This window comes from Bidens hawaiensis, unplaced genomic scaffold (genome assembly GCF_021521415.1).
Source record: "Bidens hawaiensis isolate Kalapana, Puna unplaced genomic scaffold, B.hawaiensis_p1.1 tig00012179_1, whole genome shotgun sequence".
Lineage (NCBI taxonomy): Eukaryota > Viridiplantae > Streptophyta > Magnoliopsida > Asterales > Asteraceae > Bidens > Bidens hawaiensis.
This window is the reverse complement of record NW_027491979.1, coordinates 173,021-197,593: the sequence shown is the minus strand read 5'-3', so window position 1 is coordinate 197,593 and position 24,573 is coordinate 173,021. Positions and strand designations below refer to the sequence as shown.

Here is a 24,573-nt window from a genome sequence, read left to right as displayed (position 1 = left end):
TTTTGGAGCTTTAGTTGCTGAACCGGCTTCAACCTCCATTTTTACCAGTTCCGTAATGTTTATTGAAGTCATCGTTAAACGAAACACGACTCGAAATACGAAGAAAAAGTATTTAATTTAAAACAGTAATCAGATGGCGAAGTTGAGCTTAACTTCGCTTGAGCTTAACTTCGCTTGCTTCCTAACTTCGCCTGCTCTGTAACTTCGCTTGATCTGTAACTTCGCTTAATCTATAACTTCGCTTAACCTTATAACTTCGCTTAATCTGAAACTTCGCTTAATCTATAACTTCGCTTAACCTTATAACTTCGCTTAAACCCTACGAACAGTGACGGCAACTTCGCCTGATGAACACAAGGTTTTTGCAGGTTTTAATTGGACGTGTTGCGAGGTATGCGAAGGCGTAATGGGTTATATTTGATGGTGGGAGATGGGGAAGACACAAAAACTAGGTATTTCAACGTAAACTCGTTCGGCGAATAGTCGAACGGAACGATCTTAACACTCATGTGATAATCCCGAACCACACAATCACGAGCAAATGCTCTGATACCAATTGTAGGTTCCCAGCCGGATCTACACAGGTTTATCTCGTAATACGTAGGTGCGGAATCCCTACGTAACACGATACGAGCGTAAGATGTATAATACGTTAAACCGAAACACAAACACACGTTACAATACTAACAAGACAAGTTGTATTGCAACTCTTCAACACGTGATATTCAATCACAAAAACACATTCTGGAATCAATAATTCAACACAAGCCGTAAGCTAAACTTATATAGGCTTCGACAACTTCGCCTAACAGACTACGCGAAGTTGTCTTAACTTCGCTTCTCCATAAGTTCGCTTACATCAGGCGAACTTGTGTAACAACTTACCTAAAACCAAACCAAACAATCTAACACGATTACAGACACATACAAATCACTAGATACTGAACTACTGACATTATGCACCAACAGATCAAAATTAAAGTATTTATGCTAAACTTGAGACCACAATGGCATCAAAGTAATAACTGGTGGAATAAATGGTCACATATTTTATGGAGTTTAATGTTAACATGCTTATTAAAAGATAAAATTCCACATTAACAATGCTCCAATTACTTATGAGTTTTATTTTTTACAAGGTGCAGGAGAGCTCGTTGAAATATGTCAAATGGGCTGATGGTTGGTGGGCCCACAAGAAAATAAAAAGAGAAAATGGATTCCAAGGCTAAGCAAATAAACAAAAAGAGAAAGAGAATTGGGCCTATGATATTAAACTTGTTGGTGGAGTTTGGAGTGGGGCTCAAGTTTTGTTTATTAAAAACCCTACTACTAGAAAGATATAAAATATATTGAGAGAGCAGCAGAGACGAAAAAAAAGATATATATTATATAGAGAGGGGTTCAAGGGTTTTGTATGGTGGCGTAGAGAGAGAGGTCAAAAAGAAGAAGTTATATTATTACTTTGAAGTTCACGTGGAAACCATCACGTGCGGCTACTGTTTTGTTTTGGTTCTGTCAAAGCACCACAATTTAATTGGTGGTTCTTGGTTTTTTTTTGTGAAGTTCACGTGGAAACCAAAAAAAAAGAGAGAAAGCAAAATAAAAAAAGAATAGTCAACCTTTTGAAGTAAACAAATCCCATCAAGAATTGAAGGTAGTGTACGCTACTGTGTAAAACAAAGCATAAGGCAATTGGCAAGAGGTTCGAAACTATTATTATTAGTTATATATTTTGCTTTATAATTATTGTCATGAACTCATTTATTTTTGTTTCACACTTTATTATGAGTAGCTAAACATTTATACTACCTAGGTTTTGGTTGAGTACTATGTTAGATTTAATGGTTTGATGAACTATTATTTGACTTTGGTTGATTTAATATTGTGGTAAAGTTTTTAATTTGTTTGGTCATAATATTGTTGCGTAATAGAATCTAGTTTATTACTGTAATATTTATTCCACTTGTGTTTAATAGTTTTTGGTGATTGTTAGGCGCATGATTAGGTTGTCTACTTTGTGTTTTCAACTTGTTTGCGGTTTATGGTCGATAAAACCGTAGGAATTATTTATAAAAGTTTACTAGATTTTTATTATTCTTTCACTAGAGAGGCCGGGAGGCAATTTAGTGTTATGTCATCTTTGTCTTTGTGGGTTTGGGTAATAATTGCACGGGAGTGAGTTATCCTAGGTCCCTTAGATTATTGTGATACAAGGTTTGTTCAAATTAATTAAAAATACCCTCTTTATATTAATATATTTTGTATCCGAAGAGACCGGGAGGTGATTTGGGTAGTGGGGTACCATAGTACTATTAGGTAAGGTGAGACTGGGAGGTGATCCAACCCTTTAACAATTGAGCTTCACATGTCATTAGAGTTCTAGGGTGTCGTTGGTGAGGCCGGGAGGCGATCTAGCGTATTTTAGTGGTCTTTAGTGTCATATTTTTTTAAGATATTGTTTTTCAACCAAGTCAAGTTCGTTAGCTATTAAGTTTAACTAGTAGGATTCCATTACCTAGGTAGTCGTTTCTCATATTTGTTTTAATACCCAATTTTTATAAAGTTTTATTTTTAGTTTAATTTTTAATTAGTTAAGCATTATTAGTTTAAGTAATATAAAAAGAATTCTAAAAATCAAAAGAAAGTCTAGGTTAGTAATCTTTTAGGTTTAATAATTAGAGTTTACCCATAGTGTCCTAGGTTCGATATCCGTTCTTACTTGCTAGCTACATTGCGACAGGTACACTTGCCGATTGTGTGTTTTTTTAAGTGAATTCGGTAAAACTTGGATATTAATATTATATACGTTTCTCACACATCAAATTTTTGGCGCCGTTGCCGGGGACACTGGCAAATTCTTTGTTAAAACCGACTTGATTATCTGATCTGTTTAATTGTTTATTTTCTTCTTAGTTGTTATTTTTATTTTTTTTTTCTTTAGGTGTTTTACTTGCTATTTTTGCCTTTAGTTTTAGTTAATTTAAAAAAAAAATTCTAAATTATTTTTTTTTATTTTAGTTTATGCATAATACCCGTTCTCAAGGCCCACCTTTATTCATTGCATCAAAAGAGCCCGATAGAGAGTTTCAAGAGCGACTTAAGGAGACTACAGATAGCGAGAGCGATTCACCCGACATCCAGGTTAGCGTCTCTACTCCTAGAATAGATATGGGCGACGCCGTTCCACCGCCGAGACAAACTGTTCATGCTAGAGCCAGAGAATCAAAACTGGCAAATTCCCTCTCACATCATGAATTGCATCACAAATTCTGCTCAGTTCCACGGCTTGGATGACGAAGATGCTCCGGGACACTTGTCTCGATTCGTGCGGATCTGCGAAACCTTTAATATTAATAATATCACATCCGACGTCATTCATCTTAAGTTATTCCCATTCTCACGTTCTGGCCGTGCTGCTACATGGTTTGACTCTCTTCCAAACGCCTCAATCGCCACATGGGCCGACTTGCAATCCAAGTTCCTTAGGAAGTATTTCCCTCCATCAAAGGTCGGGCGTCTACGCGAGCAAATCCGTTCTTTTCATATGGACCCCGATGAGTCATATTATTCTGCGTGGCAGCGTTTCCAAACTCTTATAAGCCGTTGTCCTCAGCATGGCCTAAACGATTGGGCTGTGGTTGAAAAATTCTATAACGGTCTTACTTCCGAAACCCAACAGCGGTTCAATACCGCTGCCGGAGGAAACATGCTCGATAAACTCACCATAGAGGAGGCTGAAGAAATGTTCGAGAGCATTGCATTAGGGGATCAGCATACACCGAGTAGAAGGTCCGTCTCGGCTGCCAAGGCCGCAGCCATCTCAGTATCACGTGGAGTGCATCATGTTGATCAGAATACGTGTGTGTCGGCAGATGTGGAAGCACTTAAGAGGGAGATGAAAGAGCAAAAGTTACAAGCTCGTAGGTGTGAGATACGTCGTGGAAATCACGAGACAGCCGATTGTCCTGTTGATTCTCAGGAGGAGGTAGATTTTCTTGCTATCAAAACCGTACCTTCAATTCTGGGTGGTGAAACAATAATTCTAACTCTAATTGGCGGGCAGGTAACACCGGTTATCAGCAACGCCAGAATTTGTTCCAAGAACCTGCCCCCGAACATGCTCCTGTGCCAAATAGTACTTCTAAGATCGAGGAGATGTTGGCTAACCAATCTCAATTGTTAAATCAGCTTTTACAAAATGATGCCAACACCAAATCCACTCTTTTGCAGCATGAGACGTTTATGAAGGGACAACAGGTCCCATTTCAGAATCTCGAGGCCAAGTTTGGTGAGTTGTCCGCAAAGATTTATCAACGACCCTCAGGGAGTCTTCCAAGTAACACCATCCCTAATCCCACTCCCACTTATTCTAAACCATTTCAAAATGCTCAGGCCAAGGCAGTGACCACCCGAAGTGGGAGAGGTGTAGTTATAGATACACCAAGTGAGGAGGAAGTTGACGAGGAGTTGGAAATGGAGACACCGCCTGACAAGGTGAACCAGAGGCGAGGCCCAGCAAGTACCTCACGGTCAGGCGGTGCGTTAGTTGAGAAGGAGAAGCAGGTTGAGTAGGAACCGGTGCGCGTCTATAAGCCAAAACCGCCATATCCCGGTCGTCTAGTGAAGAAGAATGATTCGGAGCAGTACTCTAGGTTTCTCGACATGCTTAAGAAGCTTCATGTGAACATTCCGTTTATTGAAGCTCTTGCGAACATGCCAAAACACGCCAAGTTTCTTAAAGACTTGCTCACTAATAAGAAGAAACTTGAGGAGCTTTCGACTGTTACTCTTAGTGAGGAGTGTTCTGCCGCCGTACAGAACAAGCTTCCTAGGAAGATGACAGATCCAAACAGCTTTACCATTCCTTGCTTGATTGGTAATCTTCATGTTAGCAATACTTTGGCCGACCTCGGTGCAAGCATTAACCTCATGCCCTACTCTGTGTTTGCCAAACATAACGTGGGAGAGCTGATTCCCACCCGAATGAGTATCCAGTTGGCAGACCGATCTGTGAAGTTCCCAAGGGGCATTGTGGAAAACATGTTGGCGCAGGTGGACAAATTCATCTTTCCGGTCGACTTTGTCATTCTCGATATGGATGAGGACTCGAACGTTCCGCTCATCCTCGGTCGTCCTTTCTTAGCCACAGCACGCGCTCTCATCGATGTTGCCGATGACAAATTGACTCTTCGAGTTCATGATGACACGGTCACATTCGACGTGCAGAAATCCATGAGGCATACTCAGCAGCATGATGACACTCTCTACTTCATCGATACTTTTATGATGCATGTAGGCGACTATCTTACGAAGGTCTGCCAGAGAGACACGTCTGACACCCAGATCATCGATGTGGAAAATCAGTCATTCAAGATGACAAAATTTGATTTTGAGTTGCAGGAGAAGGAGAAGCAGCAGTTACCTAAGACAGGGAGACACGAGCCGATCATGAGTTCCCAAATCTTTTCTAATGTCCTTGCGGTTGAAGAACGAGAGTTTCCGATTGAAAAACCATCTGTTGAGAACCCCCCATCTTTAGAGCTAAAAGATTTGCCATCTCACCTCGAGTATGCGTTTTTAGGAGAGGGGTCTCAATTTCCCGTCATCATCTCTTCGAGTTTGGAGACGGAGGAGAAGGAGAGGTTGATGGTTGTTCTGAAATCTCATAAGCATGCCATTGCATGGAAGCTTATGGATATAAAAGGTATAAACCCGTCATTCTGCACACATAAAATTTTTATGGAAGACAAGTTTAAACCTGTGGTTCAGCCACAAAGGAGGCTTAACCGGAACATGTAGGAGGTTGTTAAGAAGGAGGTTATTAAGTTGCTCGATGCTGGTTTGATTTTTCCAATCTCCGACTCCGCGTGGGTTAGCCCAGTCTAGGTGGTCCCTAAAAAGGGCGGTATGACAGTTATCACGAATGAAAAGAATGAGCTCATACCGACACGGACTGTAACAGGGTGGCGAGTTTGCATCGACTACCGCAGACTTAACGAGGCCACACGAAAGGACCATTTCCCGCTTCCATTTATTGATCAGATGCTTGAGCGTTTGTCAGGACAACAGTTCTACTATTTTCTTGATGGCTTTTCTGGTTATTTCCAGATCCCCATCGCCCCGGTTGATCAGGAGAAGACCACATTTACATGTCCTTTTGGTACATTCGCGTACCGACGCATGCCATTCGGATTATGTAACGCTCCTGCCACATTTCAGCGGTGCATGGTGGCCATTTTTCATGAGTTAATTGAGGATTCCATGGAAGTCTTTATGGATGATTTTTCTGTCTTTGGGAATTCCTTCGATGATTGTTTGCGTAACTTAGATCGAGTGCTCACTAGATGTGAAGAGACGAACCTTATGCTTAATTGGGAGAAATGTCATTTTATGGTTCGTGAGGGTATTGTTTTAGGTCATAAGATTTCTAGTGTGGGGATTGAGGTAGTTAGAGCTAAGGTAGACACCATTTCCAAACTTCCACCGCCCACTTCCGTGAAGTCTATTCGTAGTTTCTTAGGACATGCGGGATTCTACCGCCGATTTATTAAAGATTTCTCGAAAATCTCCCGTCCGATGACCCAGCTTCTAGAGAAAGATCGGCCGTTCGATTTTAATGAAGAGTGTTTGAGGGCCTTTGAGTTGATTAAGGAGAGGTTAGTGAGTGCTCCTATTCTTGTTGCTCCCGATTGGACTCTTCCATTAGAGATCATGTGTGATGCGAGCGATTTTGCTGTTGGAGCCGTGTTAGGGCAGCGTCGAGAGAAACATTTTCATCCCATCTATTATGCTAGAAATACCCTTAACGATGCTCAGGAGAATTACACCACGAAAGAGTAGGAGCTTCTTGCGGTTGTTTTCGCGTGCGATAAATTCCGTTTCTATCTCGTGCTTTCTAAGACTATCATTTTCTCTGATCATGCGGCTCTGCGTTACTTGTTCGCTAAGAAAGATGCGAAGCCTCGACTCCTTCATTGGATCCTTTTGCTTCAGGAGTTCGATTTAGAAATTAAAGATAAGAGAGGAGCTGAAAATGTAGCCGCCGACCACTTGTCACGACAAGAAAATTCCGACTTGGACAGGACGCGGGAACAGGGGATTGGTGATGATTTCCCGGGTGAGACTTTATTGTATGTAAAGGCGAGTGATGAGGGGTTTCCATGGTTTGCTGATCTTGCTAATTATCTATCTTCTGGTGAGTTAGAGCCCGGACTGACATATCAGCAAAAGAAGAAGTTCTTTACAGACATCAAGTTCTACATTTTGGGAGGATCCGTACTTATTCCATATTGGCTGGGATCAGGTGATTCGGCGATGTGTTTTTGGTGATGAAGCTCGTAGTATTCTTCGACATTGTCATGAGGGCCCGACTGGTGGCAATTTTGGTGCGACTTATACCGCCAAACGCGTGTTTGATGCGGGATTCTATTGGCCGACTATTTTTCGTGATGCGCATGAGTTTGTTCGTTCGTGTGACGCGTGTCTGAGAGCTGGTAACATCTCATCCCCAAATGAGATGCCCCAGAACCCCATCCAGGTGGTTGAGATCTTCGATATATGGGGCATTGATTTTATGGGTCCGTTTCCTATGTCTAGAGGGAACAGATACATACTCATTGCTGTCGACTATGTGTCCAAATGGGTGGAGGCTCAAGCCTTACCTAGAAATGACGCGCGAGTTGTAGTGGGATTCCTTCGAAAACTATTTGCTCGATTTGGTACTCATAAGTCCCTGATCAGTGATCGGGGTACCCACTTTTGTAATGCTCAGATGGATAAGGTTTTGAAACGTTATGGGGTCACCCATCGACTTTCTACGACCTACCATCCTCAGACTAGCGGTCAAGTGGAAAATACCAATCGTGGCATTAAGAGGATCTTAGAGAAAACAGTTGGGAACAGTCGAGGAGACTGGGCTGAAAAGCTAGATGATGCACTTTGGGCCTTTCGTACTGCATTCAAATTTTATATATATAATAATTTGAAAAACGGTGAAACCGAATTTCGATGCTTAGGGAGGATTACCATAATCTGAAAACTTTGAGATGGTAAGACTTAGATGCACTCAAACCAGCACACACCACATGTCCATCTTTTTACGAGCTTAGAAATAGTTATATATTTTAGGGTGATATAAAAGATTGAAAAAAAAAGATGAAAAAAAGAAAAGAGAAAAAAAAAGTACGTTTTGAAAGTTTGTTATGAAAGTTACGTATTGTATTATCAAAAGTTGTTCAAGAAAAGCAAAATGTTTGTGAAGAAAGTTATGTATTGTAAAATGCCAAATGAGCATTCTTTAAAGTTAGTAAAAGAGGCCAAAGTTGCACATACTAGACGGGACTTAGAGTTTACGTGTTATCTTGGGGATAGTGACTCTGAGGATACACTATTGGGGCTCGAAGGTTCTTAGTCAATAAATAAAAATTAGGAATTTATAGGACAAAGTCCAATAATATTTAGGAATAGCTCGTACGACCTCCACATGACCATTCATCCATCCAAATTTCACCGAGTGCATCTAATTAGTATCATCAACGAGTCCTTAGCTTATGGTGATTTGTCGAACCAGTTTGCTTTGACTCTAATTTTTCTAGCTCTCTTTGTCTGAGATGGGGTAGGTGTAGCCGCGATATTTGAACTTAAAGCGCTTAATGCAATTGGGGGCTTGATAGGCTGGTGGCTGGGTTTAAGTGGACAACAATACCGGCAATCGCGGTTTTTGCGTTTATCTGTGCTTAAAAGATAACCTATATGTTTTGAAAACTAGTCTTGAATTCTGATTCCATTGCAATATATATATTTTTCGGGGACGAAAAATATTTAAGTGTGGGGATATTTGATTTGGTTTAAAATATACATGTTATTATATAGATATTTCCTACATTTTCTAGTATTTTGAGCCAGTTTTTATTAAATATATATTTCTATTTGGCTCGTAATTGGATTTTAAAGATTATATTTTTAAATGATCTAAATTAAAGTATTTATGCTAAACTTTAGACCACAATGGCATCAAAGTAATAACTGGTGGAATAAATGGTCACATATTTTATGGAGTTTAATGTTAACATGCTTATTAAAAGATAAAATTCCACATTAACAATGCTCCAATTACTTATGAGTTTTATTTTTTACAAGGTGCATGAGAGCTCGTTGAAATATGTCAAATGGGCTGATGGTTGGTGGGCCCACAAGAAAATAAAAAGAGAAAATGGATTCCAAGGCTAAGCAAATAAACAAAAAGAGAAAGAGAATTGGGCCTATGAAATTAAACTTGTTGATGGAGTTTGGAGTGGGGCTAAAGTTTTGTTTATTAAAAACCGTACCACAAGAAAGATATATAATATATTGAGAGAGTGGAAGAGACGAAAAAAAAGATATATATTATATAGAGAGGGGTTCGAGGGTTTTGTATGGTGGCGTAGAGAGAGAGGTCAAAAAGAAGAAGTTATATTATTATTTTGAAGTTCACGTGGAAACCATCACGTGCGGCTACTGTTTTGTTTTGGTTCTGTCAAAGCACCACAATTTAATTGGTGGTTCTTGGTATTTTTTTTGTGAAGTTCACGTGGAAACCAAAATAAGAGAGAGAAAGCAAAATAAAAAAAGAATAGTCAACCTTTTAAAGTAAACAAATCCCATCAAGAATTGAAGGTAGTGTACGCTACTGTGTAAAACAAAGCTAAAGGCAATTGGCAAGAGGTTCGAAACTATTATTATTAGTTATATATTTTGCTTTATAATTATTGTCATGAACTCATTTATTTTTGTTTCACACTTTATTATGAGTAGCTAAACATTTATACTACCTAGGTTTTGGTTGAGTACTATGTTAGATTTAATGGTTTGATGAACTATTATTTGACTTTGGTTGATTTAATATTGTGGTAAAGTTTTTAATTGGTTTGGTCATAATATTGTTGCGTAATAGAATCTAGTTTATTACTTTAATATTTATTCCACTTGTGTTTAATAGTTTTTGGTGATTGTTAGGCGCATGATTAGGTTGTCTACTTTGTGTTTTCAACTTGTTTGCGGTTTATGGTCGAAAAAACCGTAGGAATTATTTATAAAAGTTTACTAGATTTTTATTATTCTTTCACTAGAGAGGCCGGGAGGCAATTTAGTGTTGTGTCATCTTTGTCTTTGTGGGTTTGGGTCATAATTGCACGGGAGTGAGTTATCCTAGGTCCCTTAGATTATTGTGATACAAGGTTTGTTCAAATTAATTAAAAATACCCTCTTTATATTAATATATTTTGTATCCGAAGAGACCGGAAGGTGATTTAGGTAGTGGGGTACCATAGTATTATTAGGTAAGGTGAGACTGGGAGGTGATCCAACCCTTTAACAATTGAGCTTCACATGTCATTAGAGTTCTAGGGTGTCGTTGGTGAGGCCGGGAGGCGATCTAGCGTATTTTAGTGGTCTTTAGTGTCATATTTTTTTAAGATATTGTTTTTCAACCAAGTCAAGTTCGTTAGCTATTAAGTTTAACTAGTAGGATTCCATTACCTAGGTAGTCGTTTCTCAGATTTGTTTTAAAACCCAATTTTTATAAAGTTTTATTTTTAGTTTAATTTTTAATTAGTTAAGCATTATTAGTTTAAGTAATATAAAAAGAATTCTAAAAATCAAAAGAAAGTCTAGGTTAGTAATCTTTTAGGTTTAATAATTATAGTTTACCCATAGTGTCCTAGGTTTGATATCCGTTCTTACTTGCTAGCTACATTGCGACCGATACACTTGCCGATTTTGTGTTTTTTTAAGTGAATTCGGTAAAACTTGGTTATTAATATTATATACGTTTCTCACACATCAGATATTCATAAGCATGAATATTTCACTCACTTTCTAGAGCAAACCCAAAGTCATTAAACTTGATCACTGTTGTACTAAGTACAAATTTCCAAATTACTAACTTGATCAAAATCCGCTGTTAGTCATACATTTGTTCTTCCCTTGCGCGCGTCTTAATACCATTAAGAAACGGACCCCAGGGGATACAATGTATGTAAGCCAACAGATGGACTCGTGCATACTCACTCACAGTAAAGGAAACTTGATGCATTGCTCAAAATTTCTCAATTGGTATCAAAAATTTTGATCAACACTATAATGGTTTAAGTCAAGTTGGGGTGATTTGGCAAAAATCAAATTAAGCTTGAACCGAGATTAGAGGCTGATAGTTTCTGATATTCTGTGCCATAATTGAACCAATTAAGCATATCACAAAAACACTTGAAAGTTTGTTATTAGATTTAAGTGGACAACAATACCAATGACCGACTTAACGCCAGTCATAATATCGCTGAAATATAAAAATGTGATGGAAGGGCAATTTGGTCAATATGATTCTCTGCTCAAACTCAACAAAAACACAAAAATATGTACTTCTTTTGTTAAATCATAGAAAAACACAAAAAGATTGTTCAATTTCAAAATGTTTGGATACTTCTTTGTACATACATTCTTTAAAACTTTTTACAAAATACCAAAAATATTTTATCTTTCTTTCTTTACATATTATTTAAATAATTTAATTTATGTTTCGTAAAAATGAAACGTTTTAAAGTATTCAATTATCGGGATAAAAGGTTCTCGGTAATTCTTTTAAGTTAAAATTTTTAATTTTATTTATTGGTTTTTATTTAATTTATTTATTTTATTTAAGTTAAAATTAAATAAACTTTTTAATTTGTTAAAGGCTACTTCGTTAAAAATGGATAACGAACTAGGTGATTCTTTAGCGAACTGATTTCCAGTTCGCTCACCTAATTCGCTTCCGCACTCTGTAACGATTCATATCTACTTCGTTATACATATTTAACGAATCAAGATATAAGTCACGTCTTGTTGAGGCAACGAATTAGAATAGCGAACTGTCTAATTCATTAACTTAAAGTTTATGCGAACCACTTGATTCGTACAAAAGGTGCTTTGGGAAACGTGTAAGGTTATATAAGACAAAGCAAACGAACAGTCCATCACTATTACCATCTTTCTTCAACCTTAAGTCACCCTTTTCAAAATTTTTCCTCGACATTTCAAGGATATCATTGTGACACTAAGGTATAAACGATCACCACGATGTGATTTTCGTCAAAAATGATGGTGTTTTAATACACTAATTCTGGACTTTTGTGTTCAAAGGGTTTTCCGTGTTCTAACCCTAATCTATTTTTGATACACTGTGTTATTGTTAATTATTTTGGGTTCAAGTTCTTCAAGCCCCAGGTTCCTAGACGTAAAGGTATTGACGAAATCGATCCTAAGACTGGGTGGAAGAAACTTGTTCTTAAAGTTAAGTCGCCGAAGACGATGAAGAAAGTGCCGGTGAAGACGATGCCACAACAAATGCATCTCTCATTCAACCGCTGGTACTGTGACAATCGTACTGGCGAGGCCTTCATTGTTCTTGGTAGAGGACTGGAGACTGAACTTATCAAGATAATCGACCCCATGTGGTTGGTTAATTTATCTGAAACATACAATGACGTGCTACACAGGAAACGGATTCTGTTCGAGCGCAATGAAGACTACGACCTCGCTATGCAATTCCAGCGTGTTGTGCGCGTTTGTCATGAAAATGGAATTCATAGTTGCAGAGACTGGCGGTCCAAGCGCTTCAAGTAACTTAAAGACAAAGAGCTCAAGACGAGGGGGTGTCTGTTAGTGCACGGTTTTGCATCTTGTGTCTTTGTAATTTTCGTTAATGTATTTGTCGTTTGTTTAATGTAATAAACAATTATTATATCATGTAGTTCGTTAATGTATTAGGCTAGTTCGCTAAGGATGTTTAGCGAACTAGTCCTTAAGTTAAGTTTCCCTTGATTCGTTAGGGAATGTTAACGAATCAGGGGGTGTTTCGCCTTTTTAATGTATGTAACAAAGTAGGATCTGGTTCGCTAGGGGATGTTAGCGAACCAGACCTATCTTCTATATATAGTGAACACTGTTCACTTGTTATTTAAGTTTTGAGAGTTTAATTAACGAATCTCTATCCAAATCCTCTCTCGATCTTCAACCTTAATATTATTCAATTACTGATATACATATACTAATAATATACAAACACATACAACACTTAATCATAAGTAATTATGAATTAGATCTATAGTTAACGTATTAATCGATTATGCACAGATCTGAGATCTGCTAGTGTTATTGTTATTGAGATTGATACACATACGGGTTCCAACATAAGTCCCCAAAACGTTTAAAATAAGTAAAAAAGGGAGTGATTACTCACCTTAGTAATTAAACAAGAGATAATGATTCGACAAGAAAGATAAAAGTAGATCAAGCTCTGACGATATAGCCTAATAAAGAGTATTTGCGGAATTACAAACATGACTTCAACAGCGAATCTAAACTAGATAGAGATTCGGGATTTAAAGATCTAATGGGTTCTTGCGAAAGTTATTTATTGCTTTAATTTATAATTAACTTTATTATTTTAATATCGCTCTTATTTATTAATGTTTATAGAAAATAGCATATTTTAATTAAAGTTATAATATAAAGAAAATACTTAAATAAATAAATACTTATAATTTTCAGTAGATTATATAAAGAGATTTTTTTAAATATTTATTTTAAACTAAAAATACATTTAATATATCTCTATATATTTTATTTGTTTAAAATCCTTACTAAATCCGTTAGATATATACATATAATTATAAACATATATACTTACATACATTTTTGTGAAAGAACGAGGCAAAAGCAACAATTGACGATGTCGGTTTAATAAAATAAAGTTTATTTATCTTTCATATGAATAACATTAATTAATTAATTAATTAAACAACAATCAAAACCCTTTTTTAAATCGTTATTATACATACATATATACACACACACATATACAACGATTCGGAAAACAACTAATTTGTATGCCGGTTTATTTTTAATATAAATTAATTATTATGTTTAAGTTGCTTAAAATATTATTTAATGATTTTAATATAATTACTATATGATTAACAATTAAATAAACTAATTCCAAAAAACAAAAAGGCAAAACGGGCTGGGAGGGATACGAACCCGCGCCTCCCAGCCAAGCAGAATCTTAACCTCCACACACTAGCCAACTGGGCTGGTGTGACAGTTGTTGTAACCCTGGTAACATTAATTTATAAACAAAACGTTTAAAATCCCAGATTCACTTTGAACCCTAGATTTGTCAATCGGTACAATTGTTTGATCTCCCCGTATACATCAATCAATAACAATAAACACAGATCTCAGATCTGTATATAAGATTAATACGAGTAAGGATCTAGCTCAAAATTAACATAGATTCAGTGTTGTATGTATGTGTATACATTATCATTAAGTTATCAATATTGTTTGTATAGTATTAGGTGAAGCTTTTGAGAGATCTAGGCTCTGAAAAACTTAACATTAAAAAGCTTACATTAAAGTGAACAGTAGTTCACTATATATAGAAGGCGATCTGGTTCGCTAACATTCCCTAGCGAACCAGCTTCCCCTTCGTTACATAACTTAACTTAACGAACCAACCCCTGATTCGTTAACATCCCCTAACGAATCAGGAGGGGATACATTATAATGTCTTAGTTCGCTAACATCTCTAGCGAACTAGACTTAACCTTAACGAACTAGCCTTAGTTCGCTAACATTCCTAGCGAACTAGACATAAATATAAACATTAAATATTACATTAATTGATAAATAAAGATTAACGATAAATACAAAGACTCTAGACGCAAAACCGTGCACTAACAGACACCCCCTTGTCTTGAGCTCTTTGTCTTTAACTTATTTGAAGCGCTTGGACTGCCAGTCTCTGCAACTATGAATTCCATGTTCGTGACACACACGAACGACTCGTTGGAATTGCATAGCCAGGTCGTAATCTTCTTGGCGTTCAAACAAAATCTGCTTCCTGTATAGCACGTCGTTGTCTGTCTCTGATAAATTAACCAACCACATCGGGTCGATTATCTTGATGAGCTCGGTCTGCAGTCCTCGACCACAAACAATAACGGCCTCACTAGTACGATTGTCTAGTACCAACGGTTGAAAGACAGATAAATATCTTGAGGCATTGTCTTCACAGGAACTCTTTTCATTGTCTTTGGCGGCTTCACTTTCAAGACAAGTTTCTTCCAGCTGGTCCTTGGATCAATCTCATCAGTGCGCTTACGTCTTGGGACCTGGGGCTTGAAGAATTTGAAGCCATGATTGACCTCGAACAGTAAGTGTTGATGAAACTACTCAGTCGTTCGGTGACCCCCACGATTGATAAATGGACATCTCGCGAGGGTACGTACATCCCAACGCGGTAGAGTTAAAACATCCATTATCCTCTCGTAATACTGGACACCTTTTTCCCACTTGACTATACATACCTTAAGGTCTGAATCATAGAGCCAGGAGACAATATCACCATGTACCTTAGAAACAGTCTTGAAGGTAGTCACCTGATTAGCCTCAATCCAAGCAGCAGCATCATCTTTTCTTTCCTGATCTACATACCGATAAGCACTGATGATCTTTCCCACTTTCTGACGTTTGAACCATCTTTCTATGTCATCATCAGTCACTTCTTTGAGTGAGGGAACAGTTCGCTGCACAATCTTCTCCAGTTCATCCTCAGTCTCTTTAATTACGTCTTCATGAAATACCGGAGCACCTTGATCAACGTTTGCTTGTTAATACAAGTCCGGGTACTCTTCAGCTGTCACATCCTCCATCTCAATCTCCTCGTTCTCATAAATAAAATCCGTATTCATAAATAGCGGATCAACATCCATATCTTCCTCATTGATCACTTCAACATCGGGCTCAGTCTCTAGAGCAGTCAACTGATCGTCATTTAGCCCAAGCAGAATCGAAATCTGCTCCCGTGTCAAAGATCTAACAGTAAACTCACCAACTTCTATCTCATCTCTGTTCACCACACTTCTAACCACTCCTGATCCATCAATAAATATCACCGTGTTAGCCTCAATCATTTCAATTGGCTTGGCAGCTGTTGGATCTTGATAGGTAATTATCTGCTTGCTCGACTCATCAGCGCCACTAACACCAGCACCAGAGGATGAACCATGCGAGATTGTTTAGGCTCACCTCCTGCATCAGATTCGTCAGGATCATCATCATCATTTTTGAGTTTCTTGAGGGCATCTTCTTTGCAAGTTAATTGTAAAATCAACTCATCTTGTTCCTTTAATTTCACCCCCTGAGACTCAACAATCGCACGCAACGACTTAGTTTCCTTCTGGCAGAACGAAATATAACTCATCATTTTTCATTGATTCTCCATGAGTCGTTCTTGAGTTTGGGGCGATCGGCTGCCATTTGATTTTCATATAAGTGTAGCAGATTTAGCAGCATTTCAGTTTGACGACCTGGTGGCAAGTTGTATACGGATGGATGAACAGGTTGAACAGGTCCTTGAGGTCGAGTAATCCTCATAAAAGAGACATCACTCGGCGGAGGTGGAGGAAGAGTAGTTGTTGGAATACTAACAAAAATGGAATACTTATAGCACCAAATCAAATGTACAACGAGCACCAACAGCTCTGATACCACTTGTTTGATCTCCCCGTATACATCAATCAATAACAATAAACACAGATCTCAGATCTGTATATAAGATTAATACGAGTAAGGATCTAGCTCATAATTAACATAGATTCAGTGTTGTATGTATGTGTATACATTATCATTAAGTTATCAATATTTTTTGTATAGTATTAGGTGAAGCTTTTGAGAGATCTAGGCTCTGAAAACTTAACAATAAAAAGCTTACATTAAAGTGAACAATAGTTCACTATATATAGAAGGCGATCTGGTTCGCTAACATTCCCTAGCGAACCAGCTTCCCCTTCGTTACATAACTTAACTTAACGAACCACCCCCTGATTCGTTAACATCCCCTAACGAATCAGGAGGGGATACATTATAATGTCTTAGTTCGCTAACATCTCTAGTGAACTAGACTTAACCTTAACGAACTAGCCTTAGTTCGCTAACATTCCTAGCGAACTAGACATAAATATAAACATTAAATATTACATTAATTGATAAATAAAGATTAACGATAAATACAAGACTCTAGACGCAAAACCGTGCACTAACAATAATCAGTTGATGTTAATAGATTATATGTTAGGTTTTCGTTAATCGAACAATGACGAACAAGATTCATAAACTAATTACCTCAAATACTGTTTAATCGTAACTGATTTATCCTGATAGGCCGTCAGCGAAGATTTGATCAAGAACTCGACAGAGCAGTTATAATATTACAATTAGACATAGGGGTTTTGATTGCGAGCTTGTAAGGGTCGTTCAGGTGTGTTCAATTGTATTATAATGATCGCTAAATACTATAACCCCGATTATGAACAAGACGGTTTAATAGTTTAGGCGAATCGTATCTCTTTGAACGTAACTTCCTAATTAGAGGTGTCGGTAAGGCCGAGTGAAGTAAGAAAAATCAAACGCACAAATATATTCCATAATAATAATAATATCATAAAAAAACCAAACGGTTTACAATGAAGTGGCAAGTAAGCGGGCAACAAGCTGCGCCGCAACCCCCTTTTGGATAGCAAACCCGATCCTACTAAAAACAAAGTTGTTATTCTTATGGGCCGAGACGTTACTATGCACAACTTTCTGAACCCTATTCAAAAGGTCCACGGCATCCGGAGCTAAGAAACCAAAAGTGTGGTTCAAGCAAATTGGACGAAATTGTAGTTCAAGCAAACTAAACGGGTCACGGGTATGCGGGTTTGGATCCAGATTGTGGGTTTGGGTTATTGGGTAAATAGGTAAAAGATATAATAATATAATATTATTACTAATTTTGCAAAATAGTCCCTCTAGTTTGGATATGGATACAAAAGTAGGTTAAAGTTTAGATTTGGGTGAAAATTGTATATATTTGAAAGTTAATGTATATTTAATAAATATATATAATAAAAAATATTAATAAAATAATATTATCTCGAATTACGTGATATTTTCTTAGTTAAATTTCCCGAATATAAAAACGAGTCTGGTTATGACTACTAAACATTAATTTGGAAAATCCGAGTTGTTACATACACCGTTGCAAAATCCGGCTCCAGTGGAGAACTTGTGAGCCTTTGAGATTTGTGGGCCCTATACTATATCAAAGTTAAATATGTAAAACTTAAAGATGTAAAACTTACAAAGTTAAATAACTACCTTTAGGAAATTCGACCCACATGTGAATTTTAATGATTAATTACAATAAAAATGTTCTGGTCAAGACACTTGCTAAATGAACAAGGGAAAAAAAACAAGAGCAAACCTGTTTTTTAGTAACTGTAAAATTCTACTGCATATATATAATTATTTATATATGTAGAATTCCACTGGATGAACATGTGTCAACTTCTGCGGTAGACGTATGTAAAATTGTATCATTGTTCTTTTGCATGTATGTTGACTTTTAATTCATATGTGTTTTTTAGCAACCACTAATTGTATTAGCTATCAACACCATTGACTTGAATGCATGTACATTTCACTTAAAACATATATGATAGTCTTGAACATGTATGCTAGCTTCTAATGCATTTGTCAAAACATTTTGTGTTGTAATACAGCGTTTGGAGTTATAATACGTGCGTGCAAATTCATATTGCATGCTACATTTGCGTGTAACTATTATTTGTATTATCTTTCCACTTTATTGAGTTAAAACTATGTAATTTTCATTTAGTTGCACATACAAGAAAGTCTTTAACATGTGTGCAAACTTGGTTTGCATTTGTTAAAACATGTGTTTAGTAATTCAGTTTTGCTTTTGCCGTTGTGTTACATGTTTCGAAATTTTTATTGCATTTATGTATAGTTATACTACATATGTTTATATCGCTAACAGGTAAAAAGAAAAGGTCACAGGACAAATGGCTAGGGATACGCACACGGTGCACGCCACATCAACTGTACTTGTGTGCTTCAAACTTGAAAGAAAAACAAAGACAAGCAGTTAGAGAGATGGGGTTTGGTAAACTGCTTACATTTAGTGTGGACGGGATACCGGCCAAACTAGGCCATTATGTTGTTGACAATTTTGATATTAACACTATGGAGCTTAAAGTGGCGAGTGGTGCAATAAAAGTCGATGCTGAATCGGTGCACCAGTTACTCGGAATACCAATTAACGGGATTCCTTTTGATTCTCTTGTTCAAACCAAGAACCTGCATCCAATGGTTCAGAGTTGGAAAAATCGATATCCCGTTGATGATTATGTAAAACCATCACAAATAGTGAATGCAATTATTGAAGCTGAGGATGAAGATAACTTCAACTTTAGGCTCGACTTCTTGATGTTGTTTATTCTCACAATGGTACACTGTCTTTCACACGGCAAGTGTAAGAACGAGATTCTCAATTCTTTTACCGGAGAAACAGACTTCAGTAAGGTTGATTGGTGTGCGTATGTGCTTGATTCATTAAAAAATTGTAAATAAGGTTGGAGTAGTGATGTGAGCAGGCTTTTTACGGGCCCTCTAGCAATCCTAACGGTATGCAAAATAGTCTCGTTTATTTGAAATATAAAATCACATCCTTACATTGGGGAATAATAGCATGTTAAATATTTTGCAGCTAATTTATGTAGATTGCATAGAATGTACAGGGATGAAAATAGATCGTGGAGTAAAGGCGGTCGAGTTTTGGACTAAGGAAAGGCTAAAACGCAGGCAGGATTGGGAGATTAAAAATGGTGGATTTGGTGTTGGAAAAATAATTGGTTTGTCCATGCAGATGCTTGATTTAGAAAATGAGGCTAATGAAATAGATGAAGTCGGCGACAGTGATTGCTTTGAGGTAAATATGAATTCATAACTTGTTATAATCTATACACTTATATTTGCTAATTCACAGGAACAATTGTCAAAGGCTAGTCAACTGTTTGAGGTATTATTGCAGAAGAAGGCCAAATTTGAAAAGGTCTTTGGGTGCATGTATAAAAATTATGCAACAAATCAAGACGTGCTGAGTTTAAAACAGAGGTACGAGTGTTTGATGCAAGATAAGCATGAATGGCTTCAACCAGTGAACAAAGACGTTGGTATCTGCGATGATGCAGCAAGTGATAAAGATATTGGTGATGAATCAAAAGCAGATGAATGCACTGATAATAATGAGATGATTAATGTGAAGGAAATACATATTAACGAAGGTGATAATTTAGCTGGTGGTGAACGTACTGGTAAGATAGAATTGTAAGAAGTATGTAATATTCATTTTTTATGTGTAATATGGTCTTATGTATATGTAACTTTTTTAAAGCTGATGAAGTGAATATTGAAGAAATGATTGTTATGCTGGAGAAAATTCTGCATGGAGGTGCAAAGGAAGACGGAAGTGAACCGAATGGTAAGCTATGTAATTTGTATAATATGGTGTTATTGTTATGTAATGAACATGTATGCAATATGCTTTTATTATGTGTAATATGGTCTTATGTATATGTAACATTTTACAGCTGATGAAGTGAATAATATTGAAGAAAAGATAGTTATGCTGGAGAAAATTCTGCATGGAGGTGCTAAGGAAGATAGAAGTGAACCGAACGGTAAGCTACGTAATTTGTACTGATACGTTATTATTATGTAATGACCAAGTATCTAATATGCAGTTATGCATATATTTTGTGTAATATGGTTTTATGTATATGTTACCTTTAACAGCTGATGGGAATAATAACGAAGAAAAGATTGCTGTGCTGGAGAAAAAATTGCAAGAAGTTGCTAAGGAAGATAAAAGTGAACCGATTGGTAAGCTATGCAATTTGTACTAATAAATATGTTATTAATATGTAATGACCAAGTATGCAATAGCCACTTCATGTGTATAAAATGCCCTTATATATGTAATAGCCACTTCAACAGCTGATGAAGGCAATGATAACGAGAAAACAAACGATGTGCTGGGAAAAAAAGGATGAAGGGGATATGGAATCTGGTTTTAATGAAACTGGTATTATGTTGCTATGTATTTGGAAAAAAATGTGTAAAGTGTAGTTCCTTGTGTAAATTTTTTTTAACGTATAAATAATGATCAATTACAGAGACTAATGAACCAGATGCAGAAGCTGAAACTGAACTGACCGGTAAGCTATTAGCTATATGTACCTTTTTATGTATGACAGATTATACAGACTGATGTACTGATTAACGGAAACTGCATTCTATTTTAGTGTGCGAAAACAAACTAAAGGGAACAGACGTTGAGGCAGCTAACTTGGATGAAGGGAACACAGGAGCTGGAAGTGAATGCACCGGTAAGCTAGATTGTGTGATATGTTTATAATATATATGTAGTGATAATATGTATTATGTGTGTAATGTGCTGTTAAGTATATATGTAATCTTCAATTTCAGAGGATAAGGAGATGATTAAGGAAGAAGCGCCGTATTTAACATTTGATTTTCGCTTAATGAAACAAGAATACGAGCTGGAAAGAATGGTTAGTGAGGGGGCATGCTTTGATGAAGTTGGTACAGAGGCAGGTACTAGTAAATATTAGTCAATTGTATTAATTTAATTGAGGTTTATAAATGGTTGATATGTGTGATCATGTGTTACATATCTTTGATAGTTTATGGACCAAGATTTGTTTCAAAGCAGAATATGTTAAAAACCACAGGAGTTAAGTCGATGGTTGCGGGGTTAAGCGACGAGGATGGGACGGTTAACATGGATGCAGTGAATGAGGAAAATACGCTTGAAGATGCTGCTGAGTTTAATGCAGTGGATATATTGGTAGACAAGAACATATTAAAGTCAAGTGAAGCATTAAGAGAGTCCTTGGCAGGTAATTAATTTTTTATTATATGTAATAGTAGGAGAATTTATTATTTATATGTAACAAGTTATTTAAAAAAAATCTATCTGTACTATTCCACGAAGGTGAAAAAGGCGCTGCTAAGGATGCTTTTTGCATGCCTAGTCTTAGTCCCGGATTAACACAAGAAGATGCACATGAAGGGCGCAATGCAACGGACAAAGAAAAAACAGATTCGACCGAACAAACCAAAGATGAAGCTGGAGTTGCTAGGAAATGGGGTATCTTTTGGCCAATTTGGTAGGTTTCTGCTTTGAACATTAGTACAATATGGCAGGGATAATCTGACTTTAGCATAGTTTGGTAACTGTCTTTTGTGATGTAATTTACTACTATTAATGGTTAACAATGTGGCACACATTAGTCTTGTGTTAACATGTTATTACGTATGTGTAAAATCCATTCCAAAATCATCTATAGAAATGGGTTATTTCATTAAATTGTTGATAGAAATATTAAAAAAAAGGATACATACAAAGTTACAAACAACTTTACATAAAAATTGCTTCTTACATCTAAGTAGATTGCATTTAACTAAAGTGACTCATAATAAGTAATAACATATGTGAACCATACCTTTACATTTGCTTAATAGAAAACAAGAAAATATTACAAATTATACATTATAGTCGCCGTATTACCTTCGCACTTTATGTTAACAAACAAAAGTAGAGTAATATAAAAGAATAATATATCGTTATTTCAGTCTTGGCTTTATAGTAAAGGATCTTGTTTTTAGGATCGAACACTAGAATTTAAAACATGACATGGGAGTAGATTTTATCTTGTAGTTTAGAAGTAGGAGTAGAACGAGTTGGTTGTTTGTAGCAGTTTAAAATAAAAGATGATAAATTAAAATATATAAAATTAATAAGAAAATAAATTCAAAACATTAGGACAGCTTTAGGTAAGGCTGAGGGGTGTGGGGGGCGCGAGAGGGGGCGCGAGTGGGGGCGCCAGCCAATAATATTGTGACGTGTGGCAGAGAGAGAAACTTGATAAGATGGGTGTTGGTTGTGGTGCTCGCGCCCCGGGACATGGTGTGGAGGGGCGCGAGAGGGGGCGCGAGCGGTTTTTTTTTATTTTTTTATAAATGTATTAAAAAAACGTATTATTAAAAAAACAAGAAATTATTTAAAAAAACACACATTTTTTTGAAAATTCATAATAAAAAAAAACATACTAAAAATTAAACAAACAATAATATTTAATAATAAAACTAATCTAATACAAGATCATCTGGTCGCCTCGCCCACAAATGTTCAACCAACTAATGTCGAAGATCCCCGTGTATCTCACGGCTCTTGATATTTGCTATGTTATGAAGTTTTTGTTGATCACTTATTGTGGACGGTTGTGGCGGAATGTCACCTTGGTAGTTTTGGCATATAGCTTTGCCCTCGTCTTCTAACGTCATGTTGTGTAGGATAAGACACGTGTAGACGACGTCCATTATCCTCTCCCGAGTCCAATAACGTATCGGGTTCGCCAGAACATAATATTGTTTTTTTATAGCTCCAAAAGCTCTTTCAATATCTTTTCTAGCAGACTCTTGCTTCTTCGTAAAATACTTCCGTTTGTCGGCGATTGGATCTGTAAAAGCTTGAACTAACACAGCCCATTCGTTGTAAATACCATCGACCAGATAGTACCCGTACTTGAAGAGTTCTTCATTTGCAATAAAAGATTGAGGTGGTTCAACCCCGTCGATAAGGTCGTTGATCAAATGTGACTGATCGATAACATTAAGGTCGTTATTTGACCCAGCAACACCAAAAAAAGCATGCCAAAACCAAAGATCCTATGACACCGCCGCCTCAAGTATGAGGGTCGGCCCTTCATGATCACCACGGTGGAACTGACCTCGCCAGGCCGTTGGACACATAGCCCATCCAACATGCGTACAATCGATGCTACCTAGCATCCCAGGAAAACCATGTTTTTCTGCGTGCACCTCATATATGCGTTGGATATCATACGTTGTAGGTTTACGCAGATATCTCCGAGCGTAAGTCGATATGACTCCTACGTACAATATATATTACAAAATGTAATAAATATTTAATAAAAAGTAAAATTAATGTTTTTTACCTTGGCAGAAAAAATGAAGGGATTCACGTGCAACCCTTTTCGACATCTGTAAATACTCATCCAAAGCGTCCGACGAGATGCCGTACGCTAATTGACGGATAGCAGCCGTGCATTTTTGAAGAGGGGTAAAACCGGGAAGACCCCTAGCATCCTCCCTTTGTTGAAAAAAGGGATACCGTGCCTCTAAATCACTCGCTATACGCGTGAACAATTGCCTGCTCATTCGAAAACGAGTTCGAAAATCCGACTCCGCGTATACCGGTTGAGGGCTAAAATAATGCCTCATCAAAGTATCGTTAGCACCCGATCGATCACGATCACGAGGTGGTGCTCTAACCCTCGGGAGTCGGGGTTGATGGGCTTGATTTTGCAAGAGATTGACCACGGTTGCGGTCAAAACTCCCCCTACATGAAGAAGCAAATCATCCTCTTCGGAGGAGTCGGAATCAGACGAGTACGACGACATTATTTTTAAAAAAAAAATTGGTTTTGGGATATTATATATGAGTTTGGAGATTGAAGTTGTGTTTGATATGGTTAAAATGGGTTGATGGTATGTGATATTGGTATGTGATATTGGTTTTGGGTGGTATGTGATATTGGTTTTATA

General features: G+C 37.0%; 1 long non-coding RNA gene across 1 annotated transcript; it reads left to right on the top strand.

The window, feature by feature from the left end:
- The first annotated feature begins 21,169 nt into the window (after window positions 1-21,169).
- LOC143540156 (uncharacterized) lies at window positions 21,170-22,331 on the top strand. Its single transcript, XR_013136551.1, has 3 exons — window positions 21,170-21,308; window positions 21,409-21,543; window positions 21,627-22,331. It is a non-coding gene; the product is annotated as an uncharacterized LOC143540156 (long non-coding RNA).
- The last annotated feature ends 2,242 nt before the right edge of the window (window positions 22,332-24,573 follow it).